We start from the raw sequence: 23,905 nt of genomic DNA on the forward strand, positions 1-23,905 counted from the left end.
GAATATATTTAGGAAATCATGGAAGTCAACACCATCCTGCATGCATTTAGTTCACATCCTGGGTAGGCAATACCTTCGCACACAGAACTCCAACATTTTGTAAGACAAAATCCCCAGTAGCAAGCAATCCATCAGTAATGGTGTGGATGAAGTAGAGACCTCAACCCTTTTTCCCTTCCCCACTACCGTCTCACCTGAAGTACTCTTTTGTGTTACAAAGGCTCTTTGGAAACTCTGAAAGCACTGGTAGAAATAAATGAAGGCAGTTGTGGTCTACGACCTGATCACATGAGTGGGGCCAAAGACCAATCAGTAGAGAGCCTTGCATATACTTGTCGAGGAGAGGAGAGGACACTGGATGAACAGGCGTCGTCAGAGTCGGAAGCAACGCACACCAAAGGTGGAACAAAACTGTCACCGGAGCTGGAAGAGCAGGCTTCCTACGTGGCACCCAAGAAAGCCAAAGTACACAATAAAGAAAGAGCTGAGACCAAATGTCACCAGCCCAGCTTGTCACCCCACGCCCAGAGGCATACTTTCCGCATGTTGGTACAGATGTGATCAACCAGGACCCAAGCAAAGAGAGAAAGAGTGAAGAAATTCCTCAGTGGTGTGTGGCTTAATATGAATGGAATAAAATGCAAATCTATACTCTATCATTGGTGTTAGGCAGCCAAATAGGCACCAGCACAGGGACCAAGGCAGGAATTGGCTGTATTTATTTAAAACTGCAAATTCCTGCTATTTCCCTGTCACGTAGCTCCGCAAGGTGACTTGCTGTGCTTCACTGCATGACTTTCGCATAAATATGCTCCTGAGTTCTTGGCAGCCTGGTGAGTCCATTGCTGGTATCTCTTGGTATAGGTGGACCTATTATCTTTGGGCACCACTGCAGGGTCATCCACCAACCCTTTGAACTTCGAAGTGTAAGATGGAATGCGCTTCCTCTAATGTGCGGACCTAGTTGATGGCATCATTTAATTGAAAGGTTAGCAAGAATCGATGACCCCATTTGACCCCATTTGTACTTGATCCCTTAAGAATGGAGAAATGTTGTAGCTGGGCAAGGGACGCATCTTTATGGAGCATTATCAGTGACAGGTCCTGGTATACCCACAGTTTAAAACTCTAATAGGTGACGGGCCGACCATCCGATGCATTGCCAAAATGTCCTCCTTTTGCCAAAAGCAATGGACACAGGTCAGGATGTTAGCCCGAGCACTAGTGGGGCCCCCTGCCATCCAGTGCGGTGGGTGTGGTCTACATATACATTAATTTGTGACATAACCTTCGATATCACCATTCTCAACTCCCCCTTTGGGCCCCACAAGTGCTGGAGCAGCTGGAACTGTTTTCTAAATCATTGAGGTGCAACGGGGGATCTATATTCTCATCCTTCCGTTCCACCAGCTCTACCCCACCGTCCTCCTGAGAGGAAACCTTGTAGCCCAGATCGGTGAAATTATGGCAGACTTGTTTGAGTTAATCTGTTAGTTCCAGGCGGAGGCTTGCAATGTCATCCCTCAAGGTCCCAAATAGATTCTCTAGTAAGGACCTGATGATGGGTGCCTCCATGTCACCCATCTTGTAGGTGGGGGGTGTTGATTCTGACCGACTGAGGTCCTCCTTGATTGTCTTCCTGACAGAGATGAGTTCTTGGCCGCCGCTATGGTAAGCGAATCTCTCATATTTGGGTCTTTTTTAAGTTGTTTGTGGGCCACCATGTTGAGGGTAGAATGCATTAACCCCAAGTCAGTGTGAGGGCCGGCGGCCAAAGGCGCAGGCCTGGGGCAAGGCCAATGTCAGAGGCTGAGAATGGGGAAAGCTTTGCCAATTGCCAAAGAGTCCCTGCACCCCCTCTATAGGGTCGAGGCCCCCACCCAGTCATCAGACCCTCAACAGGAAGAGCAGCTTAGGGTCTTATACCATCCCTAGACACAGTAAGGGTACTATTGGAAAGCACCTGTGGGGCAGCCCAGGCAGTCTGTTAAAGGGATATGGTGAGCCCCCAGTGGTGAGTAATCCTCAGGGATCAAATATGCAACTCCCAATATTTTCATCCTTCTTTCGGGCCACATAGCTATGTGCTGTGTTTAGGCTGGTGCTGGCCAGGGGTGGTTGGTCATGTGTACCCCAGGCAAAGCAGTGCAGAGTCTAAGGTCTGTATGGGACCCGGCCATCAGGAATTTGCTCTAACATTGCAGGCCAGCAGTGAGGTATCTCTCTGGTCATCACACAGGACATCAGGATGAACGTGCTCCAACCACCGCGCTCCACAGTCTTGGGTCGCCACATCCCCCTATGACTCAAGGAACCAGAGTGAGGCCATCTCCTAGCTAGATACATGCCTGCCACAGGAAGGGGCACGGAGGTTTCTGTATGCTCGGGAACTGCAGGAGGCAGGCACTGCAGAAAGAAGTGTGGGTCTCACAGAGTCATTCCCCTAAGTCCTACACCTCGGGGACCACTGGCAGAATCTCTGCCTCTGAGGACACCCCGAAATTGAACAGGGGACTGAGGCCGGGTTGCACCCGCTGAGCGGCCAGTGGAGAGTGGCGAGCAGAGATCGATTGTCAGAGTTTGGAGACGGCAGAAACAGGTGGGACCCCCCGCTACCCCAGGAGTGGGTAGCAGAGACCGCGGCTGGAACCGCGGCGGCCACACGGCGGGACCACACCGTCCGCCAGGGGGCCCGCGGGACGGCGGGGGCCGAACACTGAACAGGCGCCTGAGGTGGGACACTGAGCAACATGGGGAAACCGAGAGGCAAGGCGGAGGGGACGGCGGCCTCGGACGCAGCAGAGGGTGACCCTGTTGAACCCACGGAGCTGCAGCGGCTGCAGGATCGCATCCTGGAGGCCATAACGGCCACACGAGACACGCTGCACAATGACATTACGCAGGTGGCGTCGGGGCTGGGCCTACTCCGGGCGGACCACGACAAGCTGAAGGACAGGGTTAAGGACACTGAGGTCACCCTAAAGGACCTGGCTCCCGCTCAGAAAGCCTTGGAGAGCAAATTAACGGATGCCCTGGACCGAATCCAAGTTCTAGACAGGCGAGCTGAGGATGCGGAAAACAGGAGTCGACGCAGCAATGTTCGGATAGTAGGTATGCCGGAGACAGAGGAAGGGAAGGACATGTTGGCCTTTCTTGATCAGTGGCTCAGAACTGTGGTAGCGCCAGAGGGTCTGTCGCCCTTCTTCACTTTGGAGCGAGCGCATTGAGTCCCATCCGGACCGCCTAAACCAGGGCTGCCACCTAGACCGATCATAGCCAAGCTGCTACATTATAAGGACAGGAACCTACTACTGCAAAGAGCCCGAGACGCTGGCCCATTTCAAATTGCGAACAGCAAGGTCACGCTGTTTCCTGACTTCACCTTTGAAACGCAAAGACAGCGGGCCTCCTTCTTAACTATTAAAAAGGAATTGCGCACCGAGGGCATCTCGTACTCCTTGCTGTTTCCGGCTAGACTCCGGATAGTGGTGGATGAAAAAACGCTTTTCTTCAGTACGGCAGCGGACGCCTGGGACTGGTGGGAAACATATAAGGCGGGTACAGACGGCGCCAAGGTCCGGGAGGAAAGGGAGAAGGAACGAGAGCGATCGCCAGCGGGACTGCGGAAGTCGAAGAGACTGCGAAAACGGTGGCATGGGACGCGCAAACCGACGGCCGCTCAAACCGAAGCTGAACGGAAGGCCGCGCTAAATGAAGTGGAAAAGTTAGCGAGGGCTGGGGACTCCTGCTCCAAACAGGGCACGGACACGGAAACACATGCTTCGGCCTCGGGTTCGGAATCGGACCTGTCTGGGGTCCATCAAGCCAGGGGCCCGTTGGTGACGCCGCAGACGTCGGAGGAGATCCTGAATGTTTGACTTGCACACTGCGGGTGAGGGGTGAAGTGACTAGGGGTAGGTGGGAATGGCAGGAGAGTTGGGGGTTGACAGATGCGTGGAGGGCACAACATCCAACTGACCGCAACTATTCGTTCTTCTCTGGGCTGCATGAACTCCACGTCTGTCTGGACGCGGTGCTATGCTCACAGAGTGTATTGCCGGCCGTAACCTGGTCGGAGTATTTATCGAGAACGATCTCGGACCACAACCCACTCCTGACTCACTTAGCCTGGGTGAACGAGACGCCCCGGGTCCCGACCTGGAAACTTAGGCCGGAAACTCTGGAGGACCCACTATTTGGTGCGGCCCTGGAGGAGGGAATAACTCAGTACTTCGCTGACAAAGAGGGGACAACGGCCTCTAGGGCGACGGAATGGGATGCCTTTAAGGTAGTGATGAGGGGCCAATGCATAACACAGTACGTGGGCACGAGGAGGGTGTTGCTGGAGGACCTGAGCAGGGCGGACGCTGCATTGAGGGTTGCGGAAAAGAAGCGGCCTGGCCACCCTGATCTTCAGGAGGCAGTCGGCTCGGCTAGGGAGGCGGTGGCGGCTGAGGTGGAGAGGCTTCGCGCTTTTGATTATAGAACATACATGCTGCGTTCCCACGTAGAGGGGGACAAGACAGGCACCCTTTTGGCATGGCTTGCGAACCCCACAAAACGTTGCTCCCCCATCCTGCATATGCGGGATGAGGAGGGCCAGGTACATTACACCCAATCGGCTATTGTGGATAGCTTCCAAAAGTATTATGAGGGCCTGTATAAAAGTTCCCCAGGCGACCGGGAGGGGGCGGCCGTGGCCTTTTTGGATGGCCTAACCCTGCCGCGGCTGGAGGAGGAGCAGGCGAGGGAGCTGGGGAAGGAAATTGCCTTGGGTGAAATTAGGAGAGCTGTAAAGCAAATGGCTCGCAATAAGTCACCAGGGATAGAAGGATTGCCCATTGAATTTTACAGCAAGTATCTGGACATCTTAGCGCCGCGTCTCCAGATAGTTTACAGGGAGGCCAGGGAGGCAGGCCGCCTGCTTCATTCAATGCGAGTAGCAGTAGTGGTCCCGCTCCTGAAATCGGGTAGGGAGAGCAGCAGTCCCGCGTCTTACAGGCCGCTCTCCATGCTGACCGCCGACTATAAAATCTTGAGCTCCTTCTGGCGGCGAGACTCTTACCGCATATGACTGGCCTGATACACGAAGACCAGAACGGTTTCATCCCTGCCCGGAATACAACGCTTAATATTAGGCGACTCATTCACCTGATGGATGACTCGCGGGAGGAAGGCAGTGCCCCATTGGTCCTCTCAGTTGACATAGAAAAAGCGTTCGATAGTTTGGAATGGGACTATCAGTACACGGTCATGGAACGCTTCGCGTTAGGCGAGGGCTATATTCAGTGGACGCGGGTTCTGTATGCGGCGGCGTTTGCAAGAGTAAGAGTCGGAACATTGGTATCCCATCAATATCCGGTGGAGAGAGGTACCCAACAGGGATGCTCCCTATCCCCACTCTTGTTTGCGCTGGCGATTGAGCCCTTAGCGGCTGAGGCCCGTGCGGGACGGTATTTTGCCGGAGTGCGAGCCAGAGATGGGCAGCAGTTCATCTCACTATACGCCGACGACTTACTATTGTTTACGGAAAACGAGGTAGCGGAGCTGGAGGGCGCGGAGGCAATGCTGGAGCGGTTTGGTGGACTATCGGGGCTGAGGGTTAATTGGACAAAGACGAGCCTGTTCCCGATGCGGGGGGGGCACCGCTCGGCCTGACCACCGGCCGACGCTCTCTTGGGAATCGACTTGCCTCAAGTACCTCGGGGTTCACATTTATCATACGGCGGTGGATCTATTCGAGGGCAATGTGGGGCACTGCGTGCGGGGGCTGAGAGGATGCATGACGTTTTGGGCCACACTGCCGCTTTCCATAGCGGGCCGGATATCCTTGTTGAAGATGGTCGCCCTCCCGCGATTATTGTACTACTTCCGCACGCTCCCGATCTGGATCCCTTGTTCCTTTTTCCGGCAGCTCAGGTCCCAGATAACTGCGTTCCTGTGGGGCGCTGGGAGATGCAGGGTGGCGTTGGCAACGCTCACCCGCCCGAGGGACGAGGGGGGACTTGCGGTGCCGGATTACGAGCTCTATTATCTAGCTGCCCAACTGCAGGTCTTCACGCAGGAGGTGGCACGAGTGTATCGGGGCCCGGAGGATGGCAGGCTGAGGGGCACGCTGCGACAGGACGTGGCCTACATCACCCTGCAGCAGCGAATCGCTGTTCGAGACCTGACCCTGGAACAACGCACGTTCCGACAGTGTTGGAATCGTACGCAGAGGCGGGCGGGAACACGCCGCCCATACGCCCCGAGATACCGCTGGGCATGCTGACGGCATTGCCGCACGGAGGCGATTGGTCGTGAGTGCAACACTGGGAGGAGGCGGGCATACAGGTCGTACGGGATTTATACGAAAACGAGGCGCTCCTCCCGTTCCGGGAACTTCAGGAACGCTTCGACCTCGCAAGGGGGGATATCTCCTTCATGCGGCTGTGAGCAGAGCAATTCAGGCGCATTGGGGAACGGGGCTGGTGGAGCCTGAGACGTCTGCGTCTTGTCAATACACTATGATGGCAGCGGGTACAGTCAAGGCGGTGGCATGCCTGTATAATAGGATGGTGCGCGAAAATTTACCCCCCCTCGCAACGCTAAAGGATAAGTGGGAAGCTGACTTGGGCGGAGACATCCCTGACGCGGCTTGGGTGCAGCTAGTGCGCCGGGCCCGCAATAGTACGAGAAATGCGAGATTCCAGATTATCCACTACTATATACTACATAGGGCATATATGACCCCTGGAAGGATCAGGAGGTATTTTGGAGCGATGGAGGTGGCGTGACCTCGTTGTATGGGGGAGGGAGCTGCACTAGTGCATATGTTGTGGGCCTGCCCGGCCCTTCGGGACTATTGGCAGGCTATAGGAGAGACCCTGAATGAGGTGACGGACAGGTCCATCGATTTCGACCTGGCGGCGTGTGTACTGCATTGGTTCCCTCATATCCCCAAAAACAAACTCTCGAGCAAACTCATTGATATGGGATTGATAGTGGCCAAACTAGAGATAACCAGGAACTGGAAGGCGAGAACAGGCCCAACTCACAGACGGTGGCTCAACAAATTTTTGAAATGGGCGGCCTGCGATAACACACACAGGTACCAGATGGCGCGCAGGACTCCTAACCCAAAGGTGCTGGAAGCGGCGACAGCCTGGGAGGTCCTAGTACAGGCCCTCAGGGATAGCGCGGTGGAGGAGGATGAGGAGACCCTCAGCGCTAGCAGGGATGTGCCATAAACTAACTGAAAGAGAATAGGACCATTAGTTGCTGAAGACCAGAGGTCATGCCCTAGGCGACCATATATGGACACCCTCCGAGACCCCTGAGCAGATGGTGGGGGGGAGGGAGAGGGAGTTCCACTAGTTAGGGGGGGTTCACGGGAGGGGCTATATAGACCAGTTAGGAGAGGGACAAAAGTAGTCATGCACACACTACTGCGGAACGTTATTCCTGCACCATTGGCGTCAAACATGAGGGGACTGAGAGTTTGTTGCCGCCCGGCCTCCGGGATGTGGGCCCGCAGGCTGTGTATGGGGGAAAACTAAATGATATACAACAGCGCCTTGATTAATATGGTACATGTATGAGCTATGGCTGGAGCTATGTGTGACTACAATAAAAATTCCTTTAAAAAAAAAAAAATAGCAGGAGACTAAGGTTAAATTCAGGAGCGTAAGGAGGAAGAAGCAGAGGTTCACTCCCCATTTATAATGTGGAAGTTCTTCCCTGCAGGAGACAAAAAGTTATCCATGAAAAAATATGACTTAAAAATGATGCAAGAAATAATTTTGCGATGGAACTGGTAATAAAAATGTCAGAAGGCACCTCTGAAATGTTTAAACACATAAGAGCAAAGCACTCCGATCAGTTGAACACAACAAAAAATTAAATGTGAAAACATCTAAAAAGTACAAAAAGCAAAGGTTCTTCTTAGAACCACCTTTTTTTGTTAAAAAATAGAAAAATATATGTTTTGCAACTTGTCTGTCTCGTATTATTAATATACGCACACAAGCTGCCTTTAAATACCTCTTGTTATAGGCAAAATTTAAAAGCAATAACAAGGGAATGGGACTTTAATCACCTCTGTGGCCTGCCACAGCATGCTATTTGGGTATTGGAACATTCAACCCCATAAAGATAGAATTACCTAATGGAAAAAACAGGGTCCTGTGCGATACAGGGGGTTTACAACCCATCACCCTTCCGAGACTGGGTGCCTTTCACAGCTCTTGCAGTGTATGCCTCATTGTTACAAGCATGTGTGCACATAGCAAGAGTTCTGAACCGGCGAACAGTCATCTCCCTTCTCCTAGGTCCCTGCCAAACCCTTTTCCAATATTTGGCAGAGCCAAAAGGGAGACAGGAATTGAGAAAAATATCCCCCCTACAACTTCCCCCTAAAGCCATGCTGAGCAAGAGTTGTGCCTAGCCACACTTGGCTGCCAACCTCCTTGATAAGCACGGTCTTCAACATTGGGAAAGATAGAGTTGGGCAGGTCCTGCATTCCAAAACTCAGAGGGTGACCAAGCCCCACTTCACATGGCCTTTAGTCATATACATAGTATGTTTGCGAAAGGGTTTTGGCCTCTGGATGGCCAAGCACGCAACGTGCATGCCCTTTGGTCACGGGCAGCCAACCTCATGAAGCGAATATCAGACGTTACCCCACATTCCTTTATTCCAGATGACTTTACTCTGTGGTTTTTACAACGCATGAATTTATCCCAGAAATAATGTACTTCTATGTATATGTACTTTACCATGTAGTATTTTTTTAGGCTGCTTTTTGTGTTGGCTTTTTATTCCGTTTTTAAACTTCTTTTCAATAAAATAGTAGCATATTTCTCAAATACATTTATAAAAATTTAATAGAAATGTTAATCATACTTTTTTTTAATGTTACCACATCAAAATGTTGACCACGAATAGTGGTCCTGGGAGGTCAAAAACACCAAAGAAATAAATTAATCAATAAATATAACCCTTTGAAAAAAACGTACAGTTTAAAAGAAGACTTCCATTGTTTTGTGATCTTTTTAATGTCTGCCTCCGAGGATCACATATGACCTATAGTAATCTTGTTGGATAGTGCCATCTGCCTGAGAAGAGTTGTAAAACATGTAATTTATAAAAAGAAAACATCTGACTCAATCATTCATATACAAGACAAGATAAGATAAACATTCTGAAGAAGGTAAATATTTTCAGAAAACTGATATGTAAACTGATGAGTGAATACGTTTTGATTCTAAAATACGAAGTATTGTTAGGTAAATACCTCAAAATAACCAAGTAAGTAAACATCAATAAACATTTACTCTAATCTAATGAGGAAAAACGTTGTAGATCAGCATTCAAACATAACTATATTTGTTTGACTGCATATTAGTAGTACCATTTTTTCCCTATAGGTATTCTTTCTACAAAAAAAAGAAAAGGAACCTTTTTTTATTAAAATACCTCCTTTTAAATGTAACTTTTTTCAATAGATTTGTCACCAGATAAAATCAAAACACCAAAGTAAACAAAGGAGGTGATTATGATGGCGCTGAGCCATTGTGCGGCCAATTACCGCCTGCCAGATAAGGATGACTGGCGTGTGCCTGGAGTGCGGAAAGCCCGTCCGCCACGGTTCCAACAGATGCAATTGTTATGATTGCCTGTCGGACCTGCCCCGCATCCTCAATATGATGGCGGTGCCTACCTGGCCTCCAGATTAAGATGCTGGATCCCAAACAGCCTTTCCATGGTGGTTCATCTGCCATGGAAAGGCTGGCAATGATGGACTTTGAGGGCCCGTTGTGGGCCCCCCTTGATGAGGGGCACTTTGGCTTTGCACTTGGGGGGCACCATGCCCCCTACATTTCCCTGCACCATGTGGCAGGCACAACAAGGTGCCAGCCAAGTAGTGCAGGGAAATGTAAACCTGCATTTTTTCTATTGAGGCGGGTGCTACAGCCAGCAGCACCTGCCACAATGGAAAACGTAGAATACAACCACCACAGAGGGGGTTGCATTGTAATTGGGCATGTGGAACCCCCAACACTATGTCGGGTGGTTGCCATCTCCGTTAGGGTGGTGGGTAGATGTGAGTCCGCCCGCCATCCTAATCTGGCCCAATGTCATCTGAAGAACTACACATAAAAAAGTCCTTAAATCATCAAATTCTCGGAAGGTAAACAATGCATTCTGCACTGCCAGAAGATGAAGTAAAATGTGAAAACAACAATATAATCATTTTCAGCTTTGGAATGTGTTCTTTCAAAAACCCATTTTTACAGGACTTTAGCTAACAATTAACAATTATTTTTATATATATACTACAGGAAATAGACTAGTACACAATGAACATGTTTAAACACAGAACTCTATGTTTTTCAAAGAACAAACAGCCTTTAAAAAATGTAAGAAACTCTTAAATATATGATACATAAAAAAAAAAAAAAAAACATTGTTAATTGCAAAGCATTAAAACAATTATAATTTGTTCAAGAAAATCAGGATCCATATATAAATCATGCAACCTGCATCCTCTATAATGTCCAGTAGGGGAGATATAGCACTTAAATGTAATGGGGATGTTTATTTTAACTTACTGGATGTATGTACAGTAATACTCAGCCTTGTGCAGAGGCAGAGCTTATAATGTTTTAAGATCAAGTTGAGAAAAGCACAGTCTATAACCTCCCTGCCTCTGCAACAGACTTGGAAAAAAGGCACACTGTCCGGGAAATAAGGGCATTAGCTACCCCCTCCGGTGAATGAAAGCCCAACTAAAAAATACAGAGCAACTCTTTATAACTTAGTGATACTTGAGTGACGGATGAGACGTTCAATACAAAACACAATTCTGCTTCTGTATGCTTTACTACCTAACAAGAATCCGTTATCTACTATGAACTATCTATCTATCTATAACTATCTATAAGTAAACAACAAAGAGCAAAGTCCTTTGAAAGTTATAATTGATTTTGAATTGACAATAAATTCAACATTAAACAAACTGTATCCTGGTAAACAAATCCAAAGATTTTCTTTGATTTTTCAAAGAAATTTGATGTAAAATAAACAAAAAAATCCTTAACAGTGGATTATAAGTCCTGATAGCAAATTGCAATGTAAATTGAACAATTATCACCAGCATTTGTACCCCGACTGTGTGGATTTAGAATTGTCGTATTTTAATTGAAAGATTTTGCCACAAACCGTGGATTGGCCATCTAAAAAGGTTGGGTTGCAGAACACTTCCACAATATTGAATTGAATGGTGGAACTGCCACTCAAACTATTTAGAGAGTGAGGCCAAAACTACTAATGTCATAGGAAATTAACATAGTAGGCATAAAATCTGAATTTTCAAACCAAAACAAATCTGTACAGCTCCATTCAAAGGTTAAACAATTTTTCATGTTTGACGGAATAGATTGTTTGGAAAACATTGCATTTATTTTACATTTCTAATTTTCTCTACTATACTAAAAATACAAATCATGCTGCCATTCATTTACTCTCCTGTCTTCTCTAAATAGTGTAAAATTGGCAAAAGCTCCAACAAAAACTTCTCTAAAGTCTGGTATTTTTTTTTTTTAAATAATGAAAAACTCCTACCTGGAATAGTTTTTTCAAGGGTTGTCAACACTCCAAAACAATCCAAGAGTATTCCTATTTGAATAATCCATACAGCCTTGAGAATATATATAATTATTTGAAACATTTAAAACAAACTGCATCTTATTTCTTACATTATATTCATTGTTCTACGAATTCCAAAGTGCATCTTTAATTAAAGGAAAAAACTTTTTTTTAAATATAAACTACAAATATGTTTTGTGCATTAACCTAAACAACAGAATACATTACCCCTAAAAAAAGTAAAACTTTTTTTAAACAAAATTGCTAGGACACATCCAAAAACAGATGTTTTTTATTAAAATGCTTTTAAAAGTCACCATCCAGTGAGTCTAGTCTCTGAGGGTGTTTGTAGGAGTAAAACACATTAAAAAAGCAATACACCATAGCACTCCTTTTATTAAATAACCTCCTTTGCCTGACCTTAGTATAAACTATACACTAAATATTGCCATTGAGTAACTCTAAAGTGCACTTACCCCCGGAATTCAGCTGCATCCCTACGTACATCATTGAATACTTCAACCAACTTTGGAAAATGACGTTGAAACAGCAGAAATGTAAAAAAATTGCCACTTTCAATGAAACAAATGAAGGACTATATTACCCATGGAGGGGGTAATGTTGAAATGTATTTTGTAATCCCTGTAGAAAAGTATATTAAATATCAATAAAAAATGTATATATATGTTCTTTATGTTTTTAATGTTTTAGTACAAGTTTTAAATTAAACATCAACATAATAATAACCGTTTAACCCTCTTCGCTGCTTCTGTCGGCCTACGGCTGTCGCAAGCACTACCTCTGTAGTGCTGCGCACGTCCGTTGGCCAACGTGGCCCGGCCCACCTAATTAAACCGCTGCATTGCGGCAGAATTCCCACCGCGGTTAAGCGATTAAAGAAAATTAAGGCGGACAGAGTTCACGGTGTTCAGAACATGGGGACTTAGTGTCTGAGTTTTTTAATAGAGGCTGCAGCATTCTTGGAATTGCAGACACAGTACCAAAATAGCAGACTGAAAAAATGCTCCCTCTGCCAATCACAGGGCCCTATTTTTAATTCTCTAATATATGTCGAACTTCGTTTAACTGCTTCGAAATCACCCACAGCATCTCACTCCCAAAAATAGCTCAACGGATTCACACCAAACCAGAAAACGCTAGTTTTCTTAGTCAAGTGCCAACTATTTGCCAAATTTTGATTAGTGCAAGATTCTGTAGTCAGCAACAGAATCAAGGATCCTCCACAGATCCTTAAAGGATTCTGAAATCTGCTGAGGATCCTCGATTTTACACAGGAGAGCTTGGCTGGTATTTGAAACGTATACAAATATATTCAGATCTCGCAAAGAAGACTAACATTTGTGTATAATACTAAGCAAAGTGAGCGTTCATCTTTGAAACCCCAGACATGGATTTGAGGTTCCTTGTGTTCTCTTACTGCTACGCTAAGTTAGACTAGAGGGCTCATCCCTTGCATCCTGAAATGACTGCTACAATATTTTGTTTCAATGCTGTGGCAGCCAATCAGATCCTCACAAATCTGTGGATCCTTCTTCTGTTGTTTTAAAGTAGCTGATCGAAGACAAATCTATTTGCCCAAAGGGATCTCAGTATTAATTGAATTCTTGGATCCACAGATATTTGTGGATTCCTAATGTTGGATTTGGCCCTTTTTGCAGGGTCATCCCTAAACTTTTTGCTTTCCTCCTAGCCTTTTTGCTGACTTGGTGTTAGGGGTTTTAGGACTCTGGGCACTTTAGCACTGGTTATCAAGGGAGAGTGTGTGCGCTCTCTGCCCTCCATAGGCTATCATTGGGAAGTCCCCCCTTATGGGATAATTCCTAAACAAGACAAAATAAGTATGTCATGTTTGTTATGTGTGGAATGGGAATGATAAATGCTGCACAATGGTGTGCGCAGATTTACTTTTACTATTTTAGAAATGCCACTTTTAAAAGTTGGCATTTCTGTGTGCTATGTGCCTGACTGCATGTCTGTTTCTAGAAGTGAACGGGGCTGGTGAGGAGTTGGTGGGTTCAAGGACGCAGGGTCAGGCTGAGTGGGAAGTCTGCAACTAGAGTAGTGGGCGGAGGAATCACCTGTCCTTGACTAGGTCAGTGCTTGCCCTGTGCAAGGCTAGTTCCGCCCCTACTAACACCCCTCCCAGCGCCAGTTGGGACTGGCACCTCCAAGACCCTTCCAGAAGCCCCTACCCCCAGACCCTTCCGGAAACTTCTACCTCCTTCCAGGCGCAGGGCAGGGAGGTGTATAAATACAGGGGCTGTGAGCCCATGAGGTGTGCTTTTGTGCTGACATGGAGGGAGACAACCTGCCAGGAGGAACCGTCACGGGACCCTGCGTGCTGGCCCCTGTACCCAACTATGCCCCTCTACCTTTTGCTGGACCCAGGAAGAGACCCTGCTGGAGTAAAGGCTGCTGTGCCGGGAGGATTGCCACCTTGCCAAGTTTTACTGTTCTGAGGAACTGCTACTTCGCTGGGCTGAGCTGCCCTACTGCCTGCTGATCTATGCCCAGCCTGTGCCTATGCCCTAGCGCCTCGTGGGCGCTACAAGTGGACTCCTTCCCTAAAAGGACTTTGATCTCTGCCTGCTTCCAAAAAGAGAGGAGCGCTGCAGCTCAGCTGATGCGAGGGATCGCAGCATGTGGGATTCCCCCCCCTGTGCTGCCTTGAACCTAAGTGGGAGCCTACCCCGCATTTTGGGGCCCCTTGGAGAAAAACCCACATTTCCAGCGGGGGCTCCCATGTGCCAGGGAGAGCCCCGCATTGCCTGGAAGAGCGGGTGCCCACCCCGCATTTGTGCTGCTTTTCCGGTGTTTTTTGTTATGGTCATTACAACAGCGGGAGGCCATCCCACTTATTTTTATCTTTAAAAGGTGGGTGCCCACCCTACAATGGATTTTATATGTAAGCGGGTGCCTACCCCACACTTCTGAAGAGGATTCACAGCCACAGCACTGGACGAGAAACGGCCGCCCCGGAAGTCAGGCAACTGGGCCTAGGACATAGGTGGGCCTCACCCGAGCAAACTGGATCAGAGCGCAGCCCAAGAGTCAAGGGGGGCTGCCAGAGAGGTGTTGCTGTTGGCGGGCTCCCATGAGCTGAGGGGGGCCCCACATACTGTGCCTGCTGCAACAAGATCGCTGGTGTCGGGAGAAGCCCTAGAGCACTGTGAGGAGACCGCCAGTTAGTGGGGGCTTCAAGAGTGTATAGTGTCAGTGCTTGCGAGCAACAGCACGACAGAGGATGAGACTGGTGGTTACTCACCTGCCCAGCCCCCAAGGAGTGGTGAGTAGGGCTTGGCTCTGGCTGTAGTGAGGTGGGGGCCACCTTCCTGAGTGTTGGGGTGCAAATACCGGGTCACACTCCACAGCTTTTTAGAGAGTCCCAGAGTGGGGCTCCCCAGGCGCCGTGGCACCAAAAGCTGATCTACAAAATTGGGGGACACATATAATTTATTCAGTTTTTCCCTAAGGTTTCATTGTTGATTTTGTGACCAATGTCTTCATCCTCATGTGTTTATACCACAGGTGAAGTATGCTGATATGATGCACAACGTGTTTCTATGCCTAAGGTCTATGCCTAATGCATTTATGCCTACTGAGATACCTCATATTTTATGCGTATTGGGGGTATGCTGAATGCTAACATATCTTTATGCTCATAATGATGACCTAATGTGATTGGTGCTAATAGGATGATGCCCCAAGAAGGTGTGATTTATGCCCCATGGTTATTGCACAATGTATTTGTTTATGCCTTACACTGTGCATTTATGCTAGAGGGATGCCTGACGTCAGGTCATTTGGTTCATGCCGGAGCTAATGTCTTTTATGCCTCATGGTAATATGATGCTAAGTTTATGATCTTGCCAGTAGGTACTGGGTGTTATTTGTTGATGACTTGTACTTTTGCGGTGGTTCTGGCAGCGAGCCAATTGGCGCTGCCTTGTACATAATCCCCTGTCAATAATGTTAATAATGTCCTGGGGCCTGTAGGCACAGTGTATATGTCTGTGATTCTGATGTGGTTTTATAATACGAAGGCAATTTTTATATAACCTTGTGTGGAGTCTCTTTTGTAGTGTGCTGCCGGTGTATGTGTGTGTTGTATAAACGCTTTACACATTGCCTCTGGGATAGGCCTGACTGCTCGTGCTAAGCTACCAAGGGGATGAGCACGGGTTATCCACAGGGTGTACTTCCCTCGCCCTGACTAGACCTGGGGTTTTTGCTTGGCTCTGGTGCGAGCCCTAGCCTACCGGGAACCCCTGTTTCCAACACCTAACTTTCAAAGTGTTCTCTATTTTTTCTTTAAAATTTAAGCCCTTCATGCCCAATCAAGTCTGTCTTTAAATGCAAATTTCTTGAAAGCCACTGGGTGGATGTACTGCAAACCCAAAGAGTCACTCCCTTGATAAAAGCTCTAAATTCATGCCAAATTTGGGGATGAAATATGTCAATCTGTATTGAGGTGGTTTGAGAAACAAGTGGCCAGCATAGGGTTGGAGTCAAGAGTGCCACAGACAAACACACATTTCCCTTAAATGATGGCCCATTTCGCCTTTCATTCACCATCTGAATAATTTCCAGCCCCTCAGCTGTAGCAACATCACACTTGGGCATGCCACTTGTCCCTCAGCTCAATAGATGGTCATCCACTGTTAACCTCCTTATGCTTCACAATCTTTATGAACAGGCTATAGCCTAGTCATGGTCTACCACCAGGTGTTGCCTAGAACACTGACTGCCACATGCTATTGTCTAACTTTATGATTTAGTATTCGCCTTCTTAATAACATCCCTTGCTAATTGGCCTGTCAAACAAAAAACAACATTGTTCCTTATAACCAATTTTCTTTCAACCTGGGTATCCATTTGTTCATATAAATACACTCATTCTTTTCCAAAGAGACTTTAGTTCTCTTTCCTTCAAGCCTATGTTGAACCCTTTAGTGTCGGTGCCTATTCTGAAATAATACATTTCATATTTATTTGCTTCTCACCCCTCCATCTGTAATCACAACCCCCAATAACTGACTGACAGTGAATTTCTTCTATCTTCATATAAAATATCCTTCTAAGGCACCACTCAAACCGATAAAATATTGCTAAAATCTCACTGAGCATACTGCTGCCACTGTTCGAGGCTCCATACACACGCCATTGCCAGCTGCCCTCTGATTAGGCTTGGATTTTTGTATTCATACTTCCATCCTATCACATCTCATTTGCACATCCTCTTTCACCAATCCTCCATGCTCCTACCTCTCAAACCAAGAAACCAATTACGTATTCTCCTCAGGCATACTGCTGCCTCTTGTAAAAATCACATTCTTATTCCATTGCCCACTGCCCCCTGGATTAGTTTCCCATGTCTATATCCTGTCATCCACCCATCCTCTTTTGTTCAACATCCATACCACTTTGCTCCTTCCAGAGATTCAGAATGCCCATTGAACAAGACCAAGAAAAACACTCTTAACAAATTAAATTCCCAGATGAATGTGCATACAGATCTCACCTGTTTACTTTCAAATGTCCACAGTAATCAGCAACCAACATTCACCTCTCTTCCACCTCTCTCTATCCTATCTTTCTAAATCCTTTCTAACCCCAAAATCATTTCTCATAGAATGTAATCCCAGACAGTTGTTCTGATTTGGAAAAAAAGTGCTAAACCGTACTCATTCAGTTTCCTCAAAGAATAACTTTCCTCTAATCCTGTCCTCTAAACTGCTCCTGTGTATTCCTTTTTTCTGCAAAAGAGCTAGGTGCTATGAATTCCTTGTGAATGCTACACAATGACTTCTCACTTGCTGGTGCTGAACAGTATTGGCACCCCGGTTAATAAGAACAATATTTTAGTGTTTTGCTATTTGTGATCAATTTTGTGTCCCCATTTTTGATCTGGAGTTTTGGCCTCAACGGTACAGCATTCTGGAAAGAATTATAGATAATCATATGCATTTTTCAAATTTTAAGACAGATGTTTTAAATATGTACAATTGCACCTGAAACTGATTCCAAGGGATTTTTCTTCCATGCAACACAACTTTCCTTTGGGGGGGTGATGTTTTAAATTATTTTGTTTTATTGTATTATTGTACAGTTTTATAAAATTTTAGGGTCTATTTGTTTTGACCCAATAAAGTAGTTTTAACTTGACTTAACTTCTCACCCAGCCACAATGCCTTCAAAGTGCATCTTGCACAGCATTACCGTTGCCATGAAATTCACCAGTAGCGGCTCGAGGAGGGAGTGCCGCGGGGTGGTGGGGCATGGTGGGGGTTCATAAACATTGGCTCACGGCTGACCGGAGTAATGTAAATAAATAAATAACTAAAACAAATGTCATTGTGTGAGCTGAAACTCATTTGCCGTTCATTTTATATCTTTCTTTCTATACATTACTCTGGTCGGCCGTGAGCTGGAGTTTAATAGAGCTCATCAGTGGCGGTCTTGCTGCCGCAGTCCGACCGACACATTATGATGCTTGTGGTCAGAGGACAAAGGTGGAGGGACTGACCGTTACTTTCCAATGGGCTCAAATAACCTGTCAGACGAACAGGAATTCCTACAATAGGGGTGAAGCCATCTCAGGCACTGCCAGATTATGATATCCCTTTCCCTCTGCCTTTCTATGGTGGTCCGACTGCCATAGAAAGGCAGACAGAAAAGAACTTTGGAGGGCCCTAGCAGGGCCCCCATCGCTCCTGGGCCTTCTATGTGGGCCCTGGAAGGCCCCTGTGGTGCCCCCGAAACATCGATGCATCGTGTAGCAGGCGCCACATGGTGCATGGTTGTTTCAAAAGTGTTTTTTTTCTATTGTGGCTTTGCCTGTGGCCCACAGCACAAGCCAGTAAGGGAAAGATACACTTTCCAACTAACATGAAAGTGGTCGCATCATTATTAGGGATTGAGGACCTCCGACTACTTGTCCGGAGGTCGTGTCCAAAATGATGCTGGTTGGACGATCGTCTGACTGGCATCGTAATGATAACCTAAGTTACTGCTTGGTAAAAGCATGTAAAAAAAGAGTAGAGTAGATGTAAAATTGCTCGCTTGAACAAAAAGGTATTATTGTGGAAGGAATATTGAATAGTTCTCTATAGATAATGATGTATTTAAAGAATTAACGGAACTAAAAGCAAATTAGATGACATTATGAATGGTTATTGAAGAGTTGCTTAGTACTATATTTGCTCATGTTAAAGTGTGCATCAATCTGCTAATTTTGATTTCACTGAAACTTTCATAGAATAATCTTAATATATTTACTAATGTAATGTGCCTAAAGCACATGTTATTTTTGAGACTTTGAGATAAAGTTATATGTTGGTATGTTCGAAATGCATTAGTATGCTATTGTTAAACATGTTGTTTACAATGTACTAACTTCCTTTAAGCACATATTTATGCTGCAAATCATATCTCATTTGCATAATTCATAATGAAAATGCATATTTGAATACTTACATTTTTGCTTATTTTAGCCTAAATTCTAAAAGGCCTGTTAACTGGTTCATGCATATTTTTCCTTTCCTCTTGCTCGTCTCTGTCCCCATGAGAGAATATCTCAATATTACAAATGTATTGTGTTGGACCTTGCCCTTTTTGGCAGGTTCGCCCCGAAACTTTTTGCTTTTTCCTAGCCTGTTTCTGGAACCTGGTGTTAGTGATTTTAGGTCTCTGCGCACTTTTTCACTGTGGTACAGTGTAAAGTGCGTGAGCTCTCTGTGTATGTGTGGTGAGTGACCTGCCTTCCCATAGGAATGAATGGGGAAAATGTATGCCCATTGTAGTTCCTGATGTGTGGGGAGTGCGGGGTCCAGTTTGGTATGTACGAACTTGTGGGAGTGAATGCTGCGCAATGGTATATGCGGCATGATTGTGTCTAGTGTAGAAGTGCCACTTTTAGAAGTTGGCATAGTTGGGTAATCTGTGCCTGGTGTGTGATTGGCTGGAGCCTGGCCCCAGCCTGGGCCTGCTTGTGGATTGACTGTCTGGTTTGAGGGTGACAGGGGCTGCAGGGCCCCCAGGAGGTTGTCTGAGTCAGCCCATGGATGAAAGGCTGCATCGGCTGCCAGGGAAGTGGGAGGAGATAGCACCAGGGAGTGAATAGGGCTGTGCCTGCCTGACCACAATGCTGGCTCCACCTCCCGCTGGGCGACTGTCACCTCTGTCCCTGATACTGAAAGAAAGAAGGAAGCCAGGAAAGCCCCAGTGCTCCAGCAACACCCAGAACTGGTTTAGACCGGGCTCAGGGCCCACTTGCACAAAGACTTCAAAAGACTTCAAAGACTTTTAGGGGTATAAGAGAAGGACCCCTGACAACAGAAGATTAGATTCTACAATCAAGAGGAACCTCTGCTGGAAGAAGGACTGCTGAAGAACTAAAGGAAGATTGCCTTGCTGTGTGCTCTAAGGGCTGACCTGTTCTGCTGACCAACTGAAGCTGAGGAGAAGAAGGACTTTGCTGTGTGCTGTGCCCCTGCTTACTTGAACTAAAAAGACTATGCTGTGTGCTGTGTCTTCAACTGAATCTCCAAGGGCCTGAGAAGAGCTGGCCTCCCGTTCCTGGAACCCAGGGTTAAAAGGTTCCTAAGGAAACTCCAAGACGCTGTGAAGATCGTGCTGTTTTGGCCTGGTGCGTGCTTTAGGACCAACTGCTGAGCGTGGGCAGAGATCGGTCTGCTCATCGGCACATACTCAGCGAGGGTCGGAGGTTGGTGGTGTCTCCCCTCGTGAGTTATGCTCTAAAAAGGTTGTGTGGCTGTGAGGGCGGTCTTGCTGTGACCTGCGCCCTCAAAAATCATCTGCCGCCTGTTCACCGCCGCTGCCCGGGGCCAGAAACACCCTTCAAAGGTTGCCGTCCCTGGTCAGAGCTGCGGGGCCAAAGAACGAAGCCGCCGCGCTCCCATTGGTCAAAAAGAACGAGCCCCCTCAGCAAACGCTGCGCTAGGATTGGCCTAGCGCCGCCGCGTCATTACCGAAGCCGTGTCCTGATTGGCTGCCGGCGTCTGCAGCATTGAGGGCTTGTCCCGGGAGCCGCGCTATCATTGGCTGACTCCCGGGCATCTGTGGAGGCTTGTCTGGGAGCCGCGACCGGATTGGTCCACGTCATCGGGACCTTCACGAGAGCCGTGTTTCCAGTGCCGAAGCCGGGGAAGATTGAACCGACCTTGCCGAGGGAGCGCCGTGAGTGCCCCCCTGCCCCTGGCCTGTCTGTCCCTGCTTGGATCACCGAGCTAGCTCCCCGCCGCTCCCCGGGGATCTGAGAGCGGGCGGAGGGCTGCTGGGACCGGCCGGGGCTGGGAGCAAGTCTGCTCTGTTCGGCGCGGTGCGCCGGAAGCCATTGGGGGAAAAGCGCTTGCATTGCTTTGGCGCAGTATTTCGAAGGACTGATTCTGAAGTAAGAACACGCTGGTATTGTGCTGGCAAACCCTTCATTTAAATAGCTCATTGGAGATAAGTCCGTAGTGCTATTTTTACTACTGATTTTAAGAGACTTGAGACTGATTTTTCTATTAGAACTTCCTGAACACAAGTGCAACCATTAAGATTAAGTGCAACATTTTCCTAAAGAAGTAACTATCGTGTACTGTTGATTTTTACTGCTGCAACTAGATAAAGTTATATTTTTTATACATTCTTACCTGTGTGGTCTCAGTTTGTGGTGGATTGGGGATCATTGTGTGTGTTAAGTGCATTTATTATACACATTGCCTTGGGGATAAGCCTGTCTGCTCGAGCCAAGCTACCTAGAGGGTGAGCAGGGGTTATCTACTGTGTGTACTTCTTCACCCTGACTAGAAGCAAGGGTCCCTACTTGGACTAAGGTACTTACCTCTGCCAATTAGAGACCCCCAGATCTAACATATTGCAACTGTTTCATACTTCAGGAGCTCTCATGGGTTTACCCAGACTTTTGGATACAAGTATTATTACACCAGGAAAATCTGCCTGGAAAACTGCCCTTTTAAACTTGATCATGTGCCTTGTTAAAGGATCTTTGTTTAAAGTTCCACCTCTTCCGGATGATCTGATCACTTATGTAACCTGAAACACCTATATTACTGTAAAATGTTTATTCTTTAGGCCTCTTAAGAAGCATTCTATATGAACTGACCAATGGACTGAGTGGTCTAATTGGACAAGGTAACGTAGGAGGTGCCACCCCAGAACTGAGATAATATATTAGCACGTGGATTGATGATTTGGCGTTAATTTTTGCTCAAATTCTTTCTGCCACCTTTCCCATGTGGATTGCTTCCTCAGACTAAGAGACAACTATCGGACTGGCAGACTATCTTGGTTGGTGCATACGCGGTGTGAGCAATTCCCAGACTTATTTCGCCTATGGGAGAGAATCTCTGAGCTGACATGAGTCTTGTCCTTCCCTGAGCTTTCATTCTAGAACTTTAGTAAATGATGGCCAAAAGAGATGAATTTGATGATTCTATGCTCTTAACTTTTAAAGCTTGATATTGATGTATCTTAATTACTAAATATTGATTGTTAGACCTTGCTTTTCCAGCAGGTTTATCCCCAGACTTTTAGCTTGTTGACCTTCTGCTTTTGACCCTATATTGTTGGTTTTATGACTCTGGGCTCTTTACCACTGCTGATCAGTGCTAAAGTGCATATGCTCTCCCTGTAAATTGTGTTTATGGATTGGTGATTCCATCCATTATTGCCATATTTATTTTACTGGTAAATCCCTAGTACAGTGCACTGTGTGTGCGCAGGGCCTGTAAATAAAATTCTGCCAGTGAGCCTGCAGCACTGATTGTGCCACCCATATGAGCAGCATGTGAATATAACTCAGACCTTCCACTACAGTGTCTGTGTGCAGTTTGGTACTGCCATGTTGACCTGTCAAGTTCACCGATTTACCAGACCCTAAACTTTCCTTTGCTTACATGTAAGACAACCCTAAGGTAGGCCCAAGGTAGCCCCATGGGCAGAGTGCAGTGTCTGTTAAAGTTAGGACATGTATTGAGGTGGGAGGCATGTCCTGATAGTGAAATACACTGTATTTCATTGTTCACTATTGAAAGGCTATCTGTCCCATAGGATAAAATGGGAGTTTATTTATAACATCTTATAAATATAACTTCCCATTGGGACAAGATAAAAAGATCGAGTGTAGTATGCCTGAACGTAGAATATAAAAATGCTTATTTAAGGAAATAATATTTTTTTATTGTGTGTTTGAAAATAACACTTTTACAATGTGGGTATTTTCTTGCTTAGCCATCCTGTGTGCCTCTGCTGGTTTGTGGATTGACTGCCTGGTTTTGGAGTGACAGGGGCTGGGAATATCCATTCTCTCAAACAGCCACTGGGGATAGGGTTTGATGTGTGTCCTACCTTTCCTGAATGAGTCAGGGCAGGGCTGAATAGACCTGGGCTACAGTCTGAGTAGGGGGAGGAGATTTCTTTCACACCTGAATAGGCCTGGTCAGCCTTGGACAATGCTGTCTCCACCTCCTGCCAGGCAGCTGCACCAGAGAGGACAGAACTCGTTTTGGCTGGTGTTGGACTTGGGGATTTTTGGCTAAAGTTCACTTAACCTTTTTGCCTTCCTCCTAGACCTTTTTCTGACATAATGTTGCCACTGCTGATAAGTGTCAATGTGCAAGTGTTCCCTGTATAAAGTGTTATGGTAATTTGTTGTCCATAATAGGTATGTTTGTCTTACTAGTAAAGTCCCTAGTAAAGTGCACTACGTGTGCCAGGGCTGGTAATGCAAATGCTACTAGTGGGCCTGCTGCGCTAATTGTGTCACCCACACAAGTATCCTTAAAAAGAGATCTCAGGTCTGCCACTGCAGTTCCTGCATTCAGTTTGTTAACATCCTTGTTGTTCTGACAAGTGCACCCACTTACCAGGCCTTAACTTCCCTTTTTATGCACATCAGACACCCCTATAGTAGGCCCAAGGTTACCCCATGGGCTTGGTGAAGTGTATGTGAAAGGTAGGACATGTACTGAGATGTGTATCATGTCCTGACCGTGAAATACTGCCTAATTCATTTTTCACTGTTGCAATGCCATCTTGTTTATAGGACAGAATGGGGAATGCTGTGTCACATGTTTCCAGCATATCTTCCCATAGGCATAAGATGGAGAGATGGAGTTTAGTGTGCCTGAACTCAGAATTTAAAAACACATCTTTTTGTGAAGATGTTTTTTTAATTGTGTGCTTAGAAACCATGTTTTTAAAAGTGGCTGGTTTCTTGTCTTGAACCAT

This window comes from Lissotriton helveticus, chromosome 3_1 (assembly GCF_964261635.1).
Source record: "Lissotriton helveticus chromosome 3_1, aLisHel1.1, whole genome shotgun sequence".
NCBI lineage: Eukaryota > Metazoa > Chordata > Amphibia > Caudata > Salamandridae > Lissotriton > Lissotriton helveticus.